Below are 21,275 nucleotides of genomic sequence, written 5' to 3' on the forward strand. Positions count from 1 at the left end.
GTTATGTTTAAGGCTCGCAATTCATGGATCGATCGAGGTTCTCTTATGACCTAACAACGTGGTTTGGAGAATTGTGTACACTTGTTAGTTGTTTCGGTGGGTTGATCTCATCGGGCACTAATCATGTAAGAGGCGTTATAAGGGTGCTCGGCTGGATGTGTTCCGGAGCATGTATCATGTAAGGCTGCCCGGGTAGCGTCCCGAGGTCAATTCAACTTGTCTGAGTACGTCCTACAGGGCAAGTGTCATGGGAGAAAGCGATACGTCGGTGGCTAAAGGTCCGGGTATCACAGCGAGTAACTAAATAGAGTGTGACAATGGCGCGCTAATAAAATGAAATATTTTAACATGCTTAGAAGTATTTTTGTTTTTAAAACCTTCTAAGTTATGTCAGGAATGATTGGATAAACTGCTTTTACGAATTGTGAAATGTTTTAAAAGTTGCAGCCCACTAAGTACATTAGTACTTAGGCCCAAAATACTTTCAAATGTTTTTCAGGTTGATGGCTGGTGCTGACAGGGAGAGCTGAGGCTAGGGTTCAACTCCGTGTTTTGACTTCCGCTGTAGTACTAGCCCTTATTTGTCTTTCGTTTCCTTGACTTAAGACTTTTATGTTATGACTCTAAATGATATCTTTTGATGAGCTTAGACTCTTGACTCTTAAGTATTACGATTAATGAATGTTGGTTATCCGAGACATGAAACTAAACTTGTGATCCTGAAGTTGTTATGTTTGTCGATTGATTAGTATCATTCGGATATCTGTCTTTCTTCATTCAAGGGGCGATGGCCCGATTTATCATTCCCTTATTCGTATTTTACAAGGTTTTTCCCTTGTTCATTTCAATGATTTAGTTGCACCTCAGTTATAGTTATTCTTTCAGAAATTGGGTTGTGGCAACAAATAATCTAGTTTATGTTGTTGGCGGATTTTCAACATAATTATATAACCCGATGAGAGATTCAAAATCTCACACCATTGTTTTTTGGGCTAGTCTTGTGTGAGGTCACTGCATGGTATGCGATTAGGTCCAATATTTATACAAAAGGTTAGGATTATTCTCTGGTGCATGGGTAATGACTGCATGTATTCTTGCAAGTCGTAAGGGTTTGAATCCCTTTGCCCTGTTTTTATTGGTTCCATTTTTCTTTTCCTTTTTCTTTTGATTCCTTTTTGCTTATTTTTCTTTTTTCAGTTTTTTGTCTTTTTCATTTTTTCATTTTTCTTCAGTTTTTTGTTTTATGCTTTTTTTTTGTTTAATTTTTTATTTTCAACACTTTTTAAACATTTTTCTATTTTTTTCATTTATTTATGCTTTTTTTAATATTACCTTTACTCACATTAATGGTTATTTTTTCTTACGACTATAATTACTTAACCAAATATTAAAATTACAAGTTTTCGTGAGTAAAAGTAACAATTTTTGTGAAAAAAGTAATACTAATATTAAAATATTACATTTCTTCATATGCATAATTACTTTTTATTAAAACAATAGTTACTTTTAAAAAATATAAAATATACATTTTATATATAAGTATTGTTATTTTCTAAATCCTAAATACTGAATACTAAACCCTGAACTTTAAACCCTAAACCCTGAAAACTAAACCCTAAACCATGAACACTAAACCCTAAAAACCTGAACACTAAACCCTGAACACTAAATCATAAATTCTAATAGGAATATTTACTTTTAATAGTATAAGGTATATATTTGGTCCAACAAATGTATACTTATGAATAAAAATAAACATTATTATGAAGAATGTAATGTTTTTGAAATATTACATTTCTTCATAATAATAATTACTTTTAATTACAATAATAATTACAACAAATGCAATAATTTTGAAAAATTACATTTGTGCATATCTGTAGTGACCCGCTCTTTTATATATTTTAAATCTAGTAATGAGTGTTTATTTTTGTTCATCAGTGAATGAAAACGGTTTTTATCCTAATATGAATTCAGCTTATGATCCTGAATTTATATTGTTAAAGCAGTTAATGATATTATTTCAGAGTTATAACTGACTTAGCAAAGTCACGTTATTTATTTAAGCAAGATGAAATTAGATTTTATCTTTATTCAAGTCGTGATTTATTTCTGACTCGTGAGTTAATTAAATCTGCGGATTTAATTTAAATATTAGAACAACAAACGAATTAAATCTACGGATTTAATTTAGATTCATTTTATAATTTATTGATTTAAGCGAGAAATCACATGTCGAAATACGAGATTTATTTAAATAAACAGTATCAAGCATATACGAGCACACGATCCATCTTACAGTTACAGAATCACCGAGACAGACAAAATACATCAATAATTCTCCTCTACATTTTTTTTCCTTTCTTTTTCTTCTCTTTTTCTTTCCATTAATTTTGTTCCCCACTCCATTTTACCACTAAATCTACTTTTTGACTTTCACCACCATTTTCCCCACCACTTTCACCACCAACTCAATTATGCAACAACACATATTGTTTCAGCCATCAAGTCTTTTCTTCCCTCACCAAAACGTGTAGAAGAAGTTGAGAAAGGGAGAGAGAGTTTCCTCCAACTCCAAATTGTAACTTGAAGAGGTATATACTAAGCTTCTTTATTTTGAATTCAGTTGCATATCATCCAAACGGTTCCCAAAAAAATCTCAAATTAATTGTGTATCATCTTTCATACATTTTCTATATTTTGGTAAAATTTCAGAATATTTAGAGCTCGCATGATTTATTTATGAATTTGTAAACATCACTGCCCATCTGGAATACATTTTTGGTAAACAATCTTTGGGAGATCATAAGTAAAGTTTCAATCGGTGAAAACCTTTGAAACTTGAATATGTCACTCTAGACTCCCGTATCTTTCTTTTGACATCGGCCTCACCATTTTTGAGTAAGGGAAACAACCGGTATAAATTCTTGAAATCTAGTTCTTATTCCATGTACCATCCAGTAGATTTTACAAACCTACGACTTTGAGGTGGAAAAGTCCGACTTAAATATTTGATTCTCAAGCCTATCTTTCTACTGAATATTCACTGACATGTTGGGAACTTACTTGTTCAGTTTTAGAATTTTTGGTGAAGCTTTAAAGTGGTTTTTCCGATTTATGTTCTGAATCTGCCAAACTTGAACTCTTTTTGTGCACTGAACTTTAGATAGTCATATCTTCTAAACCATGAAGGTTCTTAGAGTAAATCCAACTGGAGAGTGTTATGATCTCTCCCTAGTTTCCAGATTGACCTTTGGGGTTCCCAGTGGAGTTTTGTAAAGGGAGATATGAATTTTTAAAGAAAGCCCACTGACTTGGTTGTAATCTGGAAATATGAAATTTACAGATTTTTGCTTGTTAAATACCCATCTTTGAGAGGGCATATCTTGCTCGTTTGAATTGTTTTTCATTCGATTCAAATTGGAGAATGATCCTTGAAATGTCTAGTTTCCAGAATGTCTTTTGGAGCCTCATTTGGAGATCCGAGGTAGATTTGGTGTCTGTTGTAAAACAACCCCTTAAGAGCTCAAGTTGTTGAATTATTTTCTATGTATCAAAGTTTATTTTAAAGGATGTTTCGTGAAAGATTTAGTATATGTGCGTAACAAGTTTGGGACTATTTATTTTAAATGAGGTCCGTTCTTTATTTAAATTAGGATGGACTTTTAATGAATATTTTTGGGATTAAACTATTATTTCTTGATTTATATAAATTATTTTTAAGGACTTATAAATATGAATTTCGTAGGCCTACTGACCTACTGTGATCGACGGTTTGTCGATGTCTAACAGCTTTGAAAATTTTATAGCAAGTCCCTACATGAGTCTTGAGTACCCTGGTAAAATTTCAAGTCATTCCAACTTCGTATGATACTTCTTTAAAATGCAAAACCTAAACTGCACATTACTACTGAGAATTTCAGAGAACAGAGAAAAGAGTCATTTATTTCAGTAGCTTCCTGGGTGATCTAGCTTTCCAAATTTTTATGGTATTAACCTTATTGTGTTATTTAGATATCCACCAAAGTTGAGCCCAGTTTGACAACGTTTACTATTTTTCAAAAATACAAGTTTTCGATTGTTCAAAACTGCCGAACATGGTAGATCGTGGTAAAAACGTCATATCTCTCAAACCACTTGGAGTTTTCGACTCTATTTTTTTTTTTTTTTATATGAAACTAGACTCGAAGATCTTTCTTTCGGTATGAGTCTCGAGTCCAGGAGATGTCGGAGTCAGAACAGATTAAATTTTGAAGTTGAGTCAGTGTAAAAGCAGAGCATGTTTTGATGATGTTTGATTGTGATTCTTATGTGCCTTATGTTGAGCCTTTTTATTTTATTTTATTTTTTTTTTAATTTTATAACATTACTTGTTCTTATTTATTAAGCCCGATTAATTATGAGATTATAAAGCGAATAAGTTGAAGTATTTATTTTCTATTGACTACGAGGAACGGGGTTTATTTAATTGACGGATTAGAACACCCGATGAGAACGGATTGATTATGATAATCTATCCGACCTCATGTGACGAGCCTTATTTAAATTATTTTATTTCGACAATTAGGATTTATAATAGAATTTCCCAGATTATTATCTCAGAATAATAATTATCGGAATATGAGTCATGCATAGTTAAATTACGCATTCTCATTAATTGAGGATTTTATTCGAGCAGTATCTTATTTATATTCTCGTAATAAAGGTCAAACACGAGATTAATAATCAGTCAAGGAGCTACTGTACCACAGAAAATTTCTATCAGGTGGGCATTACTTTCATATATATCAAATGAGTTTAAATGTTACGTTCAAGCAAGTTATTTCATGACTAAATTAATTGAAGTTATTTCAAATATTGTCTTGCCATAAAATGTTTAAATTTCAGTATGATATCTATCTGATGTGACTTTAATCATGTAATCGAATTCGGGTCTTGAGCAGTTGATAGCTATCCTGCCAGGGCTAGTGTACACCAGTGACCGTGAGTCATCTAGCGGGTTGGCCGGTCAAGTGACCGTGAGAGGTGGCCACCTCTCCGGCACAAAGTTCCAGATATGATAGATTACAAGAGAACTTAGTCTGCAGACGAACTTTAAGAATCACAAATGAATTTAGTAAGCTTGGGCCTTTTAGCGAAAAACTCCCTTGCTGTACTGTTTATGATGGCATGACAATTTACAGTTTTGAAGCATGTATTTTTATAATTAGGCATACGTGTCCACTGAGTACTTTTGTACTCAAGCCCTGCATATATTTCTAAATGTGCAGGTTGAGCAGCTGCCGATGGTGATGAAGTGACGAGCGGGATTCTTTTGTCTTATTATGTATTAATGAACTCTAGGGTTACATGTCTTCATACATGTAATCAGAACCTTATTCCGCTGCGTACTCAGAAGTTTTATGTTATTTTGGATAAGTCGGAGTTATCCGAACTTGTTAGTTATTTGAGTCTATACGACAAAAACTCTGTTATATTATAGATATCCATGTTGTTAACAATGATGAAATACGATCCTTTCTTGTTTGATTATTCCCCTTTCTACCCCGCTTCTAATCTCCCTCCATTAGCCACGGTTTCCCGGCTTAATTATCCTTAATTAGGACCGGTCGTGACAGAGTGGTATCAGAGCCAGGTTATTTGCTCTGAACCCTAGAGTTAACAAATTTTTCTAGTATGATCACTAGTATGAAAGAGTCAGTCGACAAAAGCTCAGCACTTCATCACATCGTCATGCTCAGCAAGAAAGAATGTGGTAATGATTTTAAAACATTGAGAAGTTCACGTTTTATATGAATGTACTGATGCTTACATTCAAGTTTATGCATTATTGATTGATTAGATATCTCAATGAACTTAGATGCGTTAAGAATGCATGATCACTGTTACGAAAAGAACAATAGAAGCTAGGAACTCAGTCATATTTCACTATAGCCATGGTGAAGAGCTAAGAAAGAGGAAGAGAATCCAATGAAAGCAGTGCAAGCAGAATGCCACGCACGAATCACTGAAGCAGGCATAGTTCTTCATTCAGGTTGTTCACGCAAGACGGAGCACCTAATCGACAATTGCTTTCGATGATAGTTTAAGTACAATATTGCTTATAAGTGATGAGTGCGACTGATGTAATCAGTTAGCTAATCCCTAATAAGTTGAGACTCACTTCTAGCCTCGATTATCACTAGCTATGGCTTGAGGATAACCTTCATGATTCATGTATGAACTTCAGAGTTAGACTTACGAGGGGTCAAAATGCTTTGTATATGATGTTATAATATTACGATTAAAGCTATCAGCTTATAGTTTCAGATATTCGGAACCATTCTACTTACAGTACCTATCGCAATAGATAAGGACATGACTGAGAATCCCTATTGATTACGATCACCTACTACGAATTGGAAAGACGAGATGTGATATGGGTACTAGCAGTTATCAACCATTATGATTGATCATAAAAGTTTACGCAAGTGTATAAGACGAGAGAAGTTCTCGAAGATGGTTTAGAGTTTAATAATAGCTAGAAGCGCCGACAGTGGATCAATGCTGAAACAAAAGAATTAAGATTCTAATGAGACCCTGAGGATATACTCAAGATAAATATATATACCTTAACCTATCGAGGACGTCGCCTCAGTTAGAACGTCTTGGATTATGCATTTAGTCTGGTAACCGCAATGAGAGCATTGACTAAGGTCATTCTATGACTTAGCATTACACATGGAGACACATACCCTATAAAGGTGCTCAGATGAGCAAAAGCTATTTCCTTATTGAATGCGTGATGATTCAAAAGGTTTTTGCAATAAAATGAAAGAGTGCTTCAAATTATATGGTTGCATTTCAAGCGCTATGTGAAGGAACACTAAGTACTAGAAGTACTACATTAAGATCATGTAGAGGAACATTGTTAAGTAAGGTCGAGCCTACCTTATTTCGCCTATAGAAGATGTTTAAGGATTGCATTAAACTAGGAGGCAGACTCTAAGTTTGAGAAGCTCTAGAATATTGTCAAGGACATGTTCAAGATGTTAAGAAGAAAGTGGTGATTTTAGACCAAATATACCTTTTGCAGCCAAGGAATAAGAGTTGCCAAGTTCGGAAAAGTATTTCCGAGTGACTGAGAAGTAGTTATGTCGGGCCTGGCCAGTCCACATGGCCAAAATCTCAGTAGTCGTCATATATGGGTCTTTAAACCTATATATTTTAAACCTTCATCTGAAAAGCCAAACGGGTTCAGACTATTAGGTCATTTCGTTTCGACCTTTCAGTCAATTCATTTCTACCCTATGGTTATTCATTTTCAATTGTTTGGCAAATTATTGAAACACTTTGCCTAATTGCCATTTGTGATTTGAATCATTGCGATCTACTAGCTGTTGGTAGATTTTCTGTGACCCAAGGATAAACAGATACTCATCAGATTAAATCAGTCAAACACGTATGCTTCAACCCAAGGGTTAAGCACGTAATGCATACAGACAATCTCTTGTGCATTTAGTAGGACGTTATTTGTGTATTTCGAAAACGACGATCATTTCGATACTTTTGTATGCCCCTATGTTGGCTTAGTTATTTTGACTAGTAATAGTACGGAAACACTGGTTCTTAGGGCATTTCAGAACTGAGCCTCTCATGATGACCTTGCAAGATAGCCAGTTCATCATGTATAATGCTTGGATAGATTACCATATCTATATTCAAATGTTGATGAAATAGTCCTCATTAATACTAATTTCCCATGTCTATGTAGCGACCCTATCAGTCTTTTGCGGCAAGTCACTTCTGCTATGTTATTTATATACTTTCATGAGATAGAGTATGAGCGAGATTTGAGAATCAAGAAAATGATTTACAGAATCGACGATATGCATATGTGTATTACATTGGTGAACATATGTCGACTCATCGGAATGCCAACAAAGCAAAGGCATCCGAGAGAAGGGGAACAGAACATAGAATAGAAGAACTATTCCTATGACAAAATCCACTTGTCTTCAGTGGGACAAGAGATCCGGCCAAGCTGAGACATATGTACGAAAGATGGAGCGCATTTTCAGCTTTTTCGCTGCACTGACCAAGAGCGCCTAACTTGCGTGCCCTTTTCAGTTGACTGGGTCAGCTGATTTCTGGTGGGAAGCAAGGATGAAAACGATGACAGCAGAGCAGTTAGAAAACCTGACTTGGGAATAATTTAAAGCCGGTATATATGACAAGTATATACTCAAGAGCTACCGCAAGAATAAGGAAGCTGAATTTTACAATCTGAAGCAAGGGAAGATGTCGGTAACTCAATACGACAGGATGTTCTGCGATATGTCTAGATATGCGCCGGAACAAGTTGACACAGATGAGAAGATGGCTGAAAAGTTTTGTGCCGGTCTGAGGCACGAGATTAGGATGGCTTTGGCAAGCCACAGAGGATTGTCCTACATTAAGTCGCTCAGCCGAGCGTTGGACATTGAGGCAGCCATGCCAGGAGAAAGACCTGCAACTGTACCTACGCCAGCACCTCCACATGATCAAAATCATAATCAGAATTTCAAAGGAAAGAGGAGATGGGACAACAGTAACCCGAACCAAGGCAAGAAGAGCCCATGGCAGGGACAGGTCTTCCAGTCACAGGGCTATGGAAGCCAGGGCGCACCGAAACAGATGGGAAATAACCAATAGAGGGCCCCACATTGCCCCAAATGTAACAAAAGTCATGTGGGAATCTGTAAGGCCGGCAGTGATAGTTGCTATATCTGCAACCAGAAGGGGCACTATGCAAACCGGTGCCCGAATAAGCAACATGGAACGAGTTTAAGGCCGAATCCACCTATCCAGGCTCCACATCTGCGAGCAATCCAAGCTTTGCCCCAACCATACCCAAGGCAGCAATCACAGTATCAGCAGCCACATCAGCACCAACAGCTACAGTACCAACCACAACCTCAACAACCGTATCAGCAACAGGCCCGCCAACAACAGCAGCGACAACAGAAACAACATGAAAAGCCTCGTCATGCTAGAGCCTATGCTATGAGGCAGAAGCAGCCCGAGAACAACCAGGGAAACTTGGCAGGTATGGGCATGCTACTCAATACTCCTGTTGTACTTTTATTTGATACGGGCGCATCGCATACTTTCATTTCAAGTACATGTGTCGACACCTTAAAACTTAAAATGGAAAGAGCTGATCAGGAGTTGAGTATATCATCACCTATAGGAGGGATGACGACAGTAGATCATGTGTGCTTGAACCTAGAACTGAACATAGGGTCACTCAAGATTGTAGTGAACAACTCGTATGTTATTCCAATGGGAGATGTGGACATAATCCTAGGAATGGACTGGCTAGCCGAGAACTATGCCAACATCCTTTGTAACGAAAGACGGATATCGTTTCGACCCCCAGGAAGGGAGCCGTCACATTTCCACGGAATTGGTATGGGAAGAAGAAAGATGATCATCTCCGCCCTACAAGCAACGAAAATGATGAAGAAGGGATACCCAGCTTACCTCGTATACTTGCACGGAGAACTGGGTACTGAAAAGAGTATAGAAGATGTAGCAATTGTACGGAACTTTTCAGATGTATTTCCAGAGATTCTGCCAGGGCCACCACCGGACAGACCAATTAAGTTTATCATTGATTTGGAGCCCGGGGCAGCTCCCATTTCGAAGGCACCATACCGGATGGCTCCTAAAGAGTTGGAAGAACTCAAGATACAACTGCAAGAACTTTTGGAACTTGGATTCATTAGACCAAGTGTATCACCTTGGGGTGCACCCGTACTTTTTGTGAAGAAAAAGGATGGCACATTGCGAATGTGTATAGACTATAGAGAACTGAACAAAGTGACACTGAAGAACAAATATCCTTTACCAAGGATAGATGACCTCTTCGACCAGCTCAAGGGAGCAAGCGTGTTCTCGAAGATTGATTTGCGATCTGGTTATCACCAGCTGAAGATTCGACCAGAAGACGTACCTAAGACGGCATTTCGAACTAGGTATGGCCACTACGAATTTGTAGTTGTGCCATTCGGGCTAACCAATGCGCCAGCTGTGTTCATGGACCTCATGAATCGAGTGTTTCATCCGTACTTAGACAAATTTGTCTTGGTGTTTATAGATGACATCCTGATCTACTCGAAGAACGAGAAAGACCATGAGGAACATCTGAGAATTATCCTAGAAACGTTGAGGACGGAGCGCCTTTATGCCAAATTCAGCAAGTGTGAGTTTTGGCTCAGCGAAGTCACGTTTTTAGGACATATTGTATCATCAGAAGGGATTAAAGTGGACCCTGAAAAAGTGCAAGCGGTGCGTGAATGGAGATCGCCTACTAACCCTAATGAGATAAGAAGTTTCTTAGGATTGGCAGGTTACTATCGGAGGTTTATGGAAGGATTTTCCAAAATTGCAAGGCCAATGACGCAACTACTCAGGAAGGGAATAAAATTTTCTTGGACAGAGGAGTGCGAGAAGAGCTTCCAAGAACTCAAGGAAAAGTTGACTACGGCACCAGTGTTAGCCGTCCCAACAGCTGATAAGGAATACGTGATCTACACAGACGAGTCCAAAAATGGACTTGGTTGCGTGCTGATGCAAGAAGGAAGAGTGATAGCATATGCGTCACGATAGCTTAGGCCACATGAACTGAATTACCCGACTCATGATCTGGAGTTAGCTGCAGTTAGGTGTGAAATATTCACAGACCACAAAAGCCTGAAATACTTTTTCGAGCAAAAGGACCTTAATATGAGACAAAGGAGATGGCTCGAACTAGTGAAAGATTATGACTGTGGTATTAACTACCACCCAGGCAAGGCCAACGTAGTGGCTGATGCATTGAGTCGTAAGACTCAATCTAAATTGGGAGCTCTCATCACTCGAGAGACGGTGCTCATAAGGAAATTTAGCAAAATGAGCATAGAAGTGGTTAAACCACCAGGGACGATAGCAAGCGTTGTGGCAACGGTACCTAACTTGAGGAAGACGATCGTAGAAGCACAAAGAAAAGACGGGAAGATGGAAAAACTACGGGAAACAGTAAGGAAAGGAGGCGTCAAGAATTATCAAGAAGCATCAGATAATGCTATCCTCTTTGAGGGAAGGATATGCATCCCCCACGATGATGAGCTTAAGGATAAAATCATGAGTGAGGCTCACGATACCCTTATACTGCCCACCCAGGGAGTACTAAGATGTATCAGGACCTAAAGAAACACTTTTAGTGGGAAGGCATGAAGAGAGACATAGCGTCATTTGTGGAGAAATGCCTGGCATGCCAACAGGTGAAGGCCTTACACCAAAGGCCATATGGAAAACTACAATCGTTGGAAATTCCAGAATGGAAGTGGGAGCACATCGCAATGGATTTTGTGACCAGTTTGCCCAAAACAAAGAGAGGAAACACTGCCATTTGGGTAATAGTGGATCGACTCACAAAATGTGCTCATTTTATACCAATACCGATCACACACGGGTCAGACAAGCTAGCTCAGTTGTATGTTCGAGAGATTGTACGCTTACACGGTGTACCCGTGTCAATCACATCAGATCGAGACTCGAAGTTCACATCTAGATTTTGGATGAGCTTACAGAAGGAGTTAGGCACGAGGCTAAATTTCAGCACCGCCTTCCACCCGCAGACAGATGGGCAGTCTGAAAGGACAATTCAGACCCTTGAAGATATGTTGAGAACAGTGGTGTTAGACAGAGGTGGAAGTTGGGAAGCAGTGCTGCCGTTGATTGAATTTGCCTATAATAACAGTTACCAGGCAACTATCGATATGGCACCATATGAGGCATTATATGGAAGAAAATGTAGATCACCGCTTTATTGGGATGAAGTGGGTGAGAGAAAAGTTTTAGGACCAGACATGGTCAATGAGATGGTTGAGATAGTCCGCCAGATCAGAGGGCGAATAAAAGAGGCACAAGATAGACAGAAATCTTACGCTGATGCACGTCGAACTGAGTTATGTTTTGAAATAGGAGACAAGGTCTTCCTAAAGGTATCTCCTACCAAGGGGATAACTAGGTTTGGTGTCAAGGGAAAACTTAGGCCCCGATTCGTAGGACCTTATGAGATTTTGGAGAGAATAGGCCCAGTAGCCTATAGGTTGGCGTTACCGCCAAGCTTTGGAAACGTTCACAATGTTTTCCACGTATCACACCTCAGGAAATACGTTTTCGATCCAAAGCACATAATCCACCAAGAAGAGATGATCCTTTGTCCAGACTTGAGCTATGAAGAAAGACCAGAGGCCATTCTAGATCGAAAAGTACAACAACTCAGGAATAAGGCAATCACATCAGTGAAAGTCTTATGGAGACACCACGGACAAGAGGAAGCCACGTGGGAGCTTGAAGACAAAATGAAGGAGAAATACCCCGAACTGTTTTAGAAGAAATATGCAAATTTCGGGACGAAATTTTTGTTAAGAGGGGTAGTATGTAGTGACCCGCTCTTTTATATATTTTAAATCTAGTAATGAGTGTTTATTTTTGTTCATCAGTGAATGAAAACGGTTTTTATCCTAATATGAATTCAGCTTATGATCCTGAATTTATATTGTTAAAGCAGTTAATGATATTATTTCAGAGTTATAACTGACTTAGCAAAGTCACGTTATTTATTTAAGCAAGATGAAATTAGATTTTATCTTTATTCAAGTCGTGATTTATTTCTGACTCGTGAGTTAATTAAATCTGCGGATTTAATTTAAATATTAGAACAACAAACGAATTAAATCTACGGATTTAATTTAGATTCATTTTATAATTTATTGATTTAAGCGAGAAATCACATGTCGAAATACGAGATTTATTTAAATAAACAGTATCAAGCATATACGAGCACACGATCCATCTTACAGTTACAGAATCACCGAGACAGAGAAAATACATCAATAATTCTCCTCTACATTTTTTTTCCTTTCTTTTTCTTCTCTTTTTCTTTCCATTAATTTTGTTCCCCACTCCATTTTACCACTAAATCTACTTTTTGACTTTCACCACCATTTTCCCCACCACTTTCACCACCAACTCAATTATGCAACAACACATATTGTTTCAGCCATCAAGTCTTTTCTTCCCTCACCAAAACGTGTAGAAGAAGTTGAGAAAGGGAGAGAGAGTTTCCTCCAACTCCAAATTGTAACTTGAAGAGGTATATACTAAGCTTCTTTATTTTGAATTCAGTTGCATATCATCCAAACGGTTCCCAAAAAAATCTCAAATTAATTGTGTATCATCTTTCATACATTTTCTATATTTTGGTAAAATTTCAGAATATTTAGAGCTCGCATGATTTATTTATGAATTTGTAAACATCACTGCCCATCTGGAATACATTTTTGGTAAACAATCTTTGGGAGATCATAAGTAAAGTTTCAATTGGGAGATCATAAGTAAAGTTTCAATCGGTGAAAACCTTTGAAACTTGAATATGTCACTCTAGACTCCCGTATCTTTCTTTTGACATCGGCCTCACCATTTTTGAGTAAGGGAAACAACCGGTATAAATTCTTGAAATCTAGTTCTTATTCCATGTACCATCCAGTAGATTTTACAAACCTACGACTTTGAGGTGGAAAAGTCCGACTTAAATATTTGATTCTCAAGCCTATCTTTCTACTGAATATTCACTGACATGTTGGGAACTTACTTGTTCAGTTTTAGAATTTTTGGTGAAGCTTAAAGTGGTTTTTCCGATTTATGTTCTGAATCTGCCAAACTTGAACTCTTTTTGTGCACTGAACTTTAGATAGTCATATCTTCTAAACCATGAAGGTTCTTAGAGTAAATCCAACTGGAGAGTGTTATGATCTCTCCCTAGTTTCCAGATTGACCTTTGGGGTTCCCAGTGGAGTTTTGTAAAGGGAGATATGAATTTTTAAAGAAAGCCCACTGACTTGGTTGTAATCTGGAAATATGAAATTTACAGATTTTTGCTTGTTAAATACCCATCTTTGAGAGGGCATATCTTGCTCGTTTGAATTGTTTTTCATTCGATTCAAATTGGAGAATGATCCTTGAAATGTCTAGTTTCCAGAATGTCTTTTGGAGCCTCATTTGGAGATCCGAGGTAGATTTGGTGTCTGTTGTAAAACAACCCCTTAAGAGCTCAAGTTGTTGAATTATTTTCTATGTATCAAAGTTTATTTTAAAGGATGTTTCGTGAAAGATTTAGTATATGTGCGTAACAAGTTTGGGACTATTTATTTTAAATGAGGTCCGTTCTTTATTTAAATTAGGATGGACTTTTAATGAATATTTTTGGGATTAAACTATTATTTCTTGATTTATATAAATTATTTTTAAGGACTTATAAATATGAATTTCGTAGGCCTACTGACCTACTGTGATCGACGGTTTGTCGATGTCTAACAGCTTTGAAAATTTTATAGCAAGTCCCTACATGAGTCTTGAGTACCCTGGTAAAATTTCAAGTCATTCCAACTTCGTATGATACTTCTTTAAAATGCAAAACCTAAACTGCACATTACTACTGAGAATTTCAGAGAACAGAGAAAAGAGTCATTTATTTCAGTAGCTTCCTGGGTGATCTAGCTTTCCAAATTTTTATGGTATTAACCTTATTGTGTTATTTAGATATCCACCAAAGTTGAGCCCAGTTTGACAACGTTTACTATTTTTCAAAAATACAAGTTTTCGATTGTTCAAAACTGCCGAACATGGTAGATCGTGGTAAAAACGTCATATCTCTCAAACCACTTGGAGTTTTCGACTCTATTTTTTTTTTTTTTATATGAAACTAGACTCGAAGATCTTTCTTTCGGTATGAGTCTCGAGTCCAGGAGATGTCGGAGTCAGAACAGATTAAATTTTGAAGTTGAGTCAGTGTAAAAGCAGAGCATGTTTTGATGATGTTTGATTGTGATTCTTATGTGCCTTATGTTGAGCCTTTTTATTTTATTTTATTTTTTTTTTAATTTTATAACATTACTTGTTCTTATTTATTAAGCCCGATTAATTATGAGATTATAAAGCGAATAAGTTGAAGTATTTATTTTCTATTGACTACGAGGAACGGGGTTTATTTAATTGACGGATTAGAACACCCGATGAGAACGGATTGATTATGATAATCTATCCGACCTCATGTGACGAGCCTTATTTAAATTATTTTATTTCGACAATTAGGATTTATAATAGAATTTCCCAGATTATTATCTCAGAATAATAATTATCGGAATATGAGTCATGCATAGTTAAATTACGCATTCTCATTAATTGAGGATTTTATTCGAGCAGTATCTTATTTATATTCTCGTAATAAAGGTCAAACACGAGATTAATAATCAGTCAAGGAGCTACTGTACCACAGAAAATTTCTATCAGGTGGGCATTACTTTCATATATATCAAATGAGTTTAAATGTTACGTTCAAGCAAGTTATTTCATGACTAAATTAATTGAAGTTATTTCAAATATTGTCTTGCCATAAAATGTTTAAATTTCAGTATGATATCTATCTGATGTGACTTTAATCATGTAATCGAATTCGGGTCTTGAGCAGTTGATAGCTATCCTGCCAGGGCTAGTGTACACCAGTGACCGTGAGTCATCTAGCGGGTTGGCCGGTCAAGTGACCGTGAGAGGTGGCCACCTCTCCGGCACAAAGTTCCAGATATGATAGATTACAAGAGAACTTAGTCTGCAGACGAACTTTAAGAATCACAAATGAATTTAGTAAGCTTGGGCCTTTTAGCGAAAAACTCCCTTGCTGTACTGTTTATGATGGCATGACAATTTACAGTTTTGAAGCATGTATTTTTATAATTAGGCATACGTGTCCACTGAGTACTTTTGTACTCAAGCCCTGCATATATTTCTAAATGTGCAGGTTGAGCAGCTGCCGATGGTGATGAAGTGACGAGCGGGATTCTTTTGTCTTATTATGTATTAATGAACTCTAGGGTTACATGTCTTCATACATGTAATCAGAACCTTATTCCGCTGCGTACTCAGAAGTTTTATGTTATTTTGGATAAGTCGGAGTTATCCGAACTTGTTAGTTATTTGAGTCTATACGACAAAAACTCTGTTATATTATAGATATCCATGTTGTTAACAATGATGAAATACGATCCTTTCTTGTTTGATTATTCCCCTTTCTACCCCGCTTCTAATCTCCCTCCATTAGCCACGGTTTCCCGGCTTAATTATCCTTAATTAGGACCGGTCGTGACAGAGTGGTATCAGAGCCAGGTTATTTGCTCTGAACCCTAGAGTTAACAAATTTTTCTAGTATGATCACTAGTATGAAAGAGTCAGTCGACAAAAGCTCAGCACTTCATCACATCGTCATGCTCAGCAAGAAAGAATGTGGTAATGATTTTAAAACATTGAGAAGTTCACGTTTTATATGAATGTACTGATGCTTACATTCAAGTTTATGCATTATTGATTGATTAGATATCTCAATGAACTTAGATGCGTTAAGAATGCATGATCACTGTTACGAAAAGAACAATAGAAGCTAGGAACTCAGTCATATTTCACTATAGCCATGGTGAAGAGCTAAGAAAGAGGAAGAGAATCCAATGAAAGCAGTGCAAGCAGAATGCCACGCACGAATCACTGAAGCAGGCATAGTTCTTCATTCAGGTTGTTCACGCAAGACGGAGCACCTAATCGACAATTGCTTTCGATGATAGTTTAAGTACAATATTGCTTATAAGTGATGAGTGCGACTGATGTAATCAGTTAGCTAATCCCTAATAAGTTGAGACTCACTTCTAGCCTCGATTATCACTAGCTATGGCTTGAGGATAACCTTCATGATTCATGTATGAACTTCAGAGTTAGACTTACGAGGGGTCAAAATGCTTTGTATATGATGTTATAATGTAACAACCCGCTCTTTTATATTTATTTAAGTCCAATATTGCGTGTTTATAAATTTTTAGTAAATGAAACGCTTTATGAATTCCAACTATGATTCTGAATTACGTAATTTGGAAACAGATTCGCTACACTAGCAGTATACATTTATTTATCTTCGCGTGTTTAAAACCGCGACGTGAATCTTCGAGTCGATGAATAATTATTATTCAAAGTTATAACCAACTTAGCAAAGTTGTGTTATTTATTAATCAAGATGGAATTTATTTCATATTGTTACTTAAGTCGTGAATTATTTCAGACTTTGAAGCCAATTAAATCTACGGATTTAATTTAGGTATTAGAATGACGAACGAATTAAATCTATGGATTTAATTTAGCAATCCACTGTTTTAAGTTAGATTTTTACAAGACAATATAGATATCGGATACAAGAATTATTCGATTAATCTGTATCTGAATACAAGTGCTCGATATTAGAAAAACTCGATACCAAAGTTTCTAATACAGAACCAATGAAAGATTTATTGTAGACACAAAACAATCAGTACCGCTACAGTACTCAATAGTTATTGCTACAGTACTCAACAGTGTTGCTACAGTACTCTGCCACCCCCCCTAAGTTCAAGAAAATGTGAAAAACAATAAGGTATGGAGACATGTGCTGCACACTCCCCTATCTTCTCTTGAGCCTGCTGCACCCTTTTTTTTTCCCACGCCTATGCAGCCATGCTTTGTCCATCACCTTATCAGCAGCCACCCTCATTTCATTCTCATTTCCACACCTAAGGTTTCTAAGGAGCTCTTCATTCGGTGCCTGCCAAGTTCAAGGTGAGACCTTGTGTAAATTCGTCCACCCCCACCTTGATATTCACCTGCATTCATTAAGCAAACATACTTGTCATTTTTTTCAGTTCGATCTGCCGCGTCTTTTGGTCCGACTGCAACCTCTAACCAAAGCAAGCATCATTCAAGGTATATACTATCCCAGTTTATCCAGTCCACATTCATACCAACAAGCATGCTCAGTTTATGAAATGCAGAGTGCATAAATGAGTAATATACGTACACATGGGTCATAAGCAAACCACGAGTTGCTATAAAAAGATTAATCCATAGTATTTTTACAGAAATTGAATCCCATTCTATGATGCTCCCCCTTGCACTAGTAACATGAAAGACATAGATTATAGAATGAGTTTTCCTTCACGATTTAGAGTAACTGAATCTAGTATTTTAGGGAAGATAAGAGTAGTATTTTGTTGTACCTGTTTTCATTAAACCGGGGACGGGTACCAAATGACGTCGACGCGGACCGATGAAGAGGAGGCGGAGGTCGTCCAGCTGAGCAGGGGCGACTTCGCCTGAACCGAGAGACGAACGAGACGACGCGATGATGGAGCTCTCACCGGCTTCGGAACTCGGAGAAGAACTGGAAACGGCGAACACCCGGCTGTTCGCCGGCCTCCCTACAGCAGCAGCGTTCGGTGCTTGGCAGCAGAAGTCGGTCTTGGGCGAGGCAGCGGCAGCCGACGACGGTGGTGGCCGTCGGAACTCTGCAACAGCAGCCGGCGGACTCCTCAACGAACAGCAGCAGTCGGCGGACTCCTCGGCGACAGCAGCAGTCGAAGGCGGCTGACTCGGCGACTTCAGGCGGAGACCGTGCGACAAGCGATCGAGACCCGGCTGTTCGTTGGCCTCCCTACAGCAGCGGCTCGGTGCTCAGGCAGCAGTTGCCTCCGTCAGGCGGCGAGCAGCAGTTGGCGGGCGAGCAGCAGCAGCGGTTCCAGCCGCAGGCGGCGAGCGGCAGCAGTTCCAGGCAGCAACCGCGACTCGGCGAAGCAGCAGCGACTCGGCGAAGCAGCAGCGACTTCGGCGAAGCAGCAGCAGTCGGCGGCAACGGGAGAGAAGAGAGGCGAGGGAGATGTGACTGGTGTGTGCGAGTCGTGTGAGGAGGAGCCGCGGCGGCGGAAGTTAGAGGGAGGAGATGGCTGGAACGATTGAGAGAGAGCCGGGCGGTTACTGTGAGAAATAGAGAGTTGCAGCGTTGTTCTTGATTTTAGAGAAAGGATGCAGTATTGATAAAGAAGAGAGATGAAGAATAAAAAAAAGGATAAGTGGGTAGACAAAAAGAGAATAAAGAAGAGAGATGAAGATTATAAAAGATACGGAAGCATAATAAAGTTCATAATTGTGAAGCAATAAATTATTAACTGTAAAGTGTGCTTAATATATAAAATGCAAAAGAGAATTGTCGGTAGAGAAAACCGAGAATGATGACTTAAGGGAGAATTTTTGGGCCCTCTTATTGGGCCTAGTTCATTTTATTTGTTGGGCCAGAGATTAATTCATTTTGGGCTCCTATTATTTCATATGGGCTTCAAATTCATATAATTGGGCACCTATTATTTATTTATTTAGGCCCAATAAGAATTATTATTTTTAGGCCTCATTATTAATCCTAATTATATTTAATTAGTGAGAAATTTTAAGACTTACTAATTATTAATTAGTAAGTGAATTAGAATATTTTTAAGATGAGTAGATTATTAAAGATTAATAATCCGACCTCATATGACGAGCTTTAATTCCTTAAATAGGATTAGCATCTCATATTTAATTAAAAGAATATGAGTCATGCATAATCATTTCATGCATCCTCATTTATTGAGATTTTTCGAGAATTAGAATCTTATTTTATTTTCTCGGATTAAAGGTCAAGCACCAGAGTTAGAGCTAAACCGTGAGTCTGCTATTCAGGTGGGCTTTCTTACGTATAAACTAAAACCATATAGTAGAATTGTTAAGACTTTATGCTTATGAATTTAAATGATATTGTCAATGCCTAAATGCTTTATGTTTTGTTATTAATTGCCTATCTGATGTTAATCGAATTCGGATTCTGGATGGGACCGCAAATCCCTTCGGAATTAGTGTACACCTTGTGATCGTGAGTCATCTAGCGGGTTGGCCGATCATAGTGTCCGTAGAGGGAGGCCTCCCTCTCGGCACGAGTTACTGATATGGTGATTAATGATATTAAAATGCCTGCGCGGGTTATTGATGAAAGAAATGATATTATGTTTGGTAAATACGAGTCTTTAAAGGAAAACCCTCGTATCTTACTACTGTTAAAGGCTTGACAATAAAATATTATGCATGTATGTAAATTTCGGCAAGTGTCCACTAAGTACTTTCGTACTTAGCCCTGTATGTATTTATAAATGTGCAGGTTGAGCTGTGATCGAGGATGTAGTGTGCAAGCGGAGCTTTTGTCGATCTAGGAGGATTACCTCAGAGTAGAGTATATGTCTTCATACATATACTCAAAATGTTATTCCGCTGCGAACACTGATTTCGTTATGATATTATGTTATTTGTCAAACAATATGTATTATTTAACAATGTTCTCAAACTCATTGGGCACCCTTTTTCTGGATATTATTATGTACGGTCCCCTTGTGGCCTTCTTGATATCTAGATATTTCGATTGATTTCCTTATACAAGTCGAGTCATTAAGAGACTGAATATACCCCTTTCTAAATCCCGCTCCTAAATTCCCTCCCTTAGTCGCGGTTTCCCCGAATTTGCTATCCTTAGCAAGTGCGGTCGTGACAGAATGGTATCAGAGCATTTCTTTTGCTCTGAGTACTAATCATTCCTTCTAAGTTGAGTCTAGATTAAGTAAGTCAATACACTTTTGAACTAGTTGACAAAAGCTTGGCACTACATCTCGTCACGCTCAACAGAGGTTATGGTAAGTACTTTCAAGTTTTAATTAAGTTAATTTCTTGAAATGTATGAAGCATGAATAAGTATGACTATTGTATGAATCACAAGAACTTAGAACTGTTAAGTTATATATGCTCACTCACACAACGGAACATAGAAGAGAACTTAGGGAGATGCCTTAACTTTCCTTCATGTTACGATGACATCAATAATGACGGTTGAAATAGAGAAAGAGGAATCACACGAAGAGTCGCATGATGAAACCACGAGCATGAAGATTGAGCAGCGTAACGGACGCATTAATAGTACGTTGATAGGCATGGGCATAGCTTAAATATTCGAGTAGTTTTTCCTATGATGAGATCTCGAATTGGCTTGGCCTTTTTAACTTACTTTGTTGAAACTTTTAGTGCTCGTTGCTAGATCTAAGAGTGTATCATCATCGCATAACAAACCCTAAGATCGGTAAGCAATAACACTAGAAGCTATATGATAGTCGGATTCTTAATCGGTGATTAAGTATTAAGAACCTGTATGGCTTGTGCATAAATACTAGATTTAGATGATGTTGTGATTTTGTACGTTTTGTTTATCGAACCGAACTTGTTTTCCGATTTTAGAGCCTTATCGCTTTAAGTTACTTGTCGTGTGTTACTTTTGACGATAGAACTTCCTT

General features: G+C 37.8%; 3 long non-coding RNA genes across 3 annotated transcripts; 2 read left to right on the forward strand and 1 right to left on the reverse strand.

Annotated features, from left to right (window-relative positions):
- The first annotated feature begins 2,422 nt into the window (after positions 1-2,422).
- On the forward strand, positions 2,423-5,532 carry LOC131002611 (uncharacterized). The gene is made up of 2 exons (XR_009094361.1): positions 2,423-2,594; positions 4,706-5,532. It is a non-coding gene; the product is annotated as an uncharacterized LOC131002611 (long non-coding RNA).
- An 8,473-nt stretch (positions 5,533-14,005) lies between these two features.
- On the forward strand, positions 14,006-16,127 carry LOC131002612 (uncharacterized). The gene is made up of 2 exons (XR_009094362.1): positions 14,006-15,360; positions 15,866-16,127. It is a non-coding gene; the product is annotated as an uncharacterized LOC131002612 (long non-coding RNA).
- A 1,163-nt stretch (positions 16,128-17,290) lies between these two features.
- Positions 17,291-18,920, reverse strand: LOC131002601 (uncharacterized). Its single transcript, XR_009094355.1, has 2 exons — positions 18,135-18,920; positions 17,291-17,741 (listed from the first exon to the last, which is right to left on the reverse strand). It is a non-coding gene; the product is annotated as an uncharacterized LOC131002601 (long non-coding RNA).
- Between the last annotated feature and the right edge of the window lie 2,355 nt (positions 18,921-21,275).

The sequence above is a fragment of the Salvia miltiorrhiza genome, unplaced genomic scaffold (assembly GCF_028751815.1).
Source record: "Salvia miltiorrhiza cultivar Shanhuang (shh) unplaced genomic scaffold, IMPLAD_Smil_shh fragScaff_scaffold_149, whole genome shotgun sequence".
NCBI lineage: Eukaryota > Viridiplantae > Streptophyta > Magnoliopsida > Lamiales > Lamiaceae > Salvia > Salvia miltiorrhiza.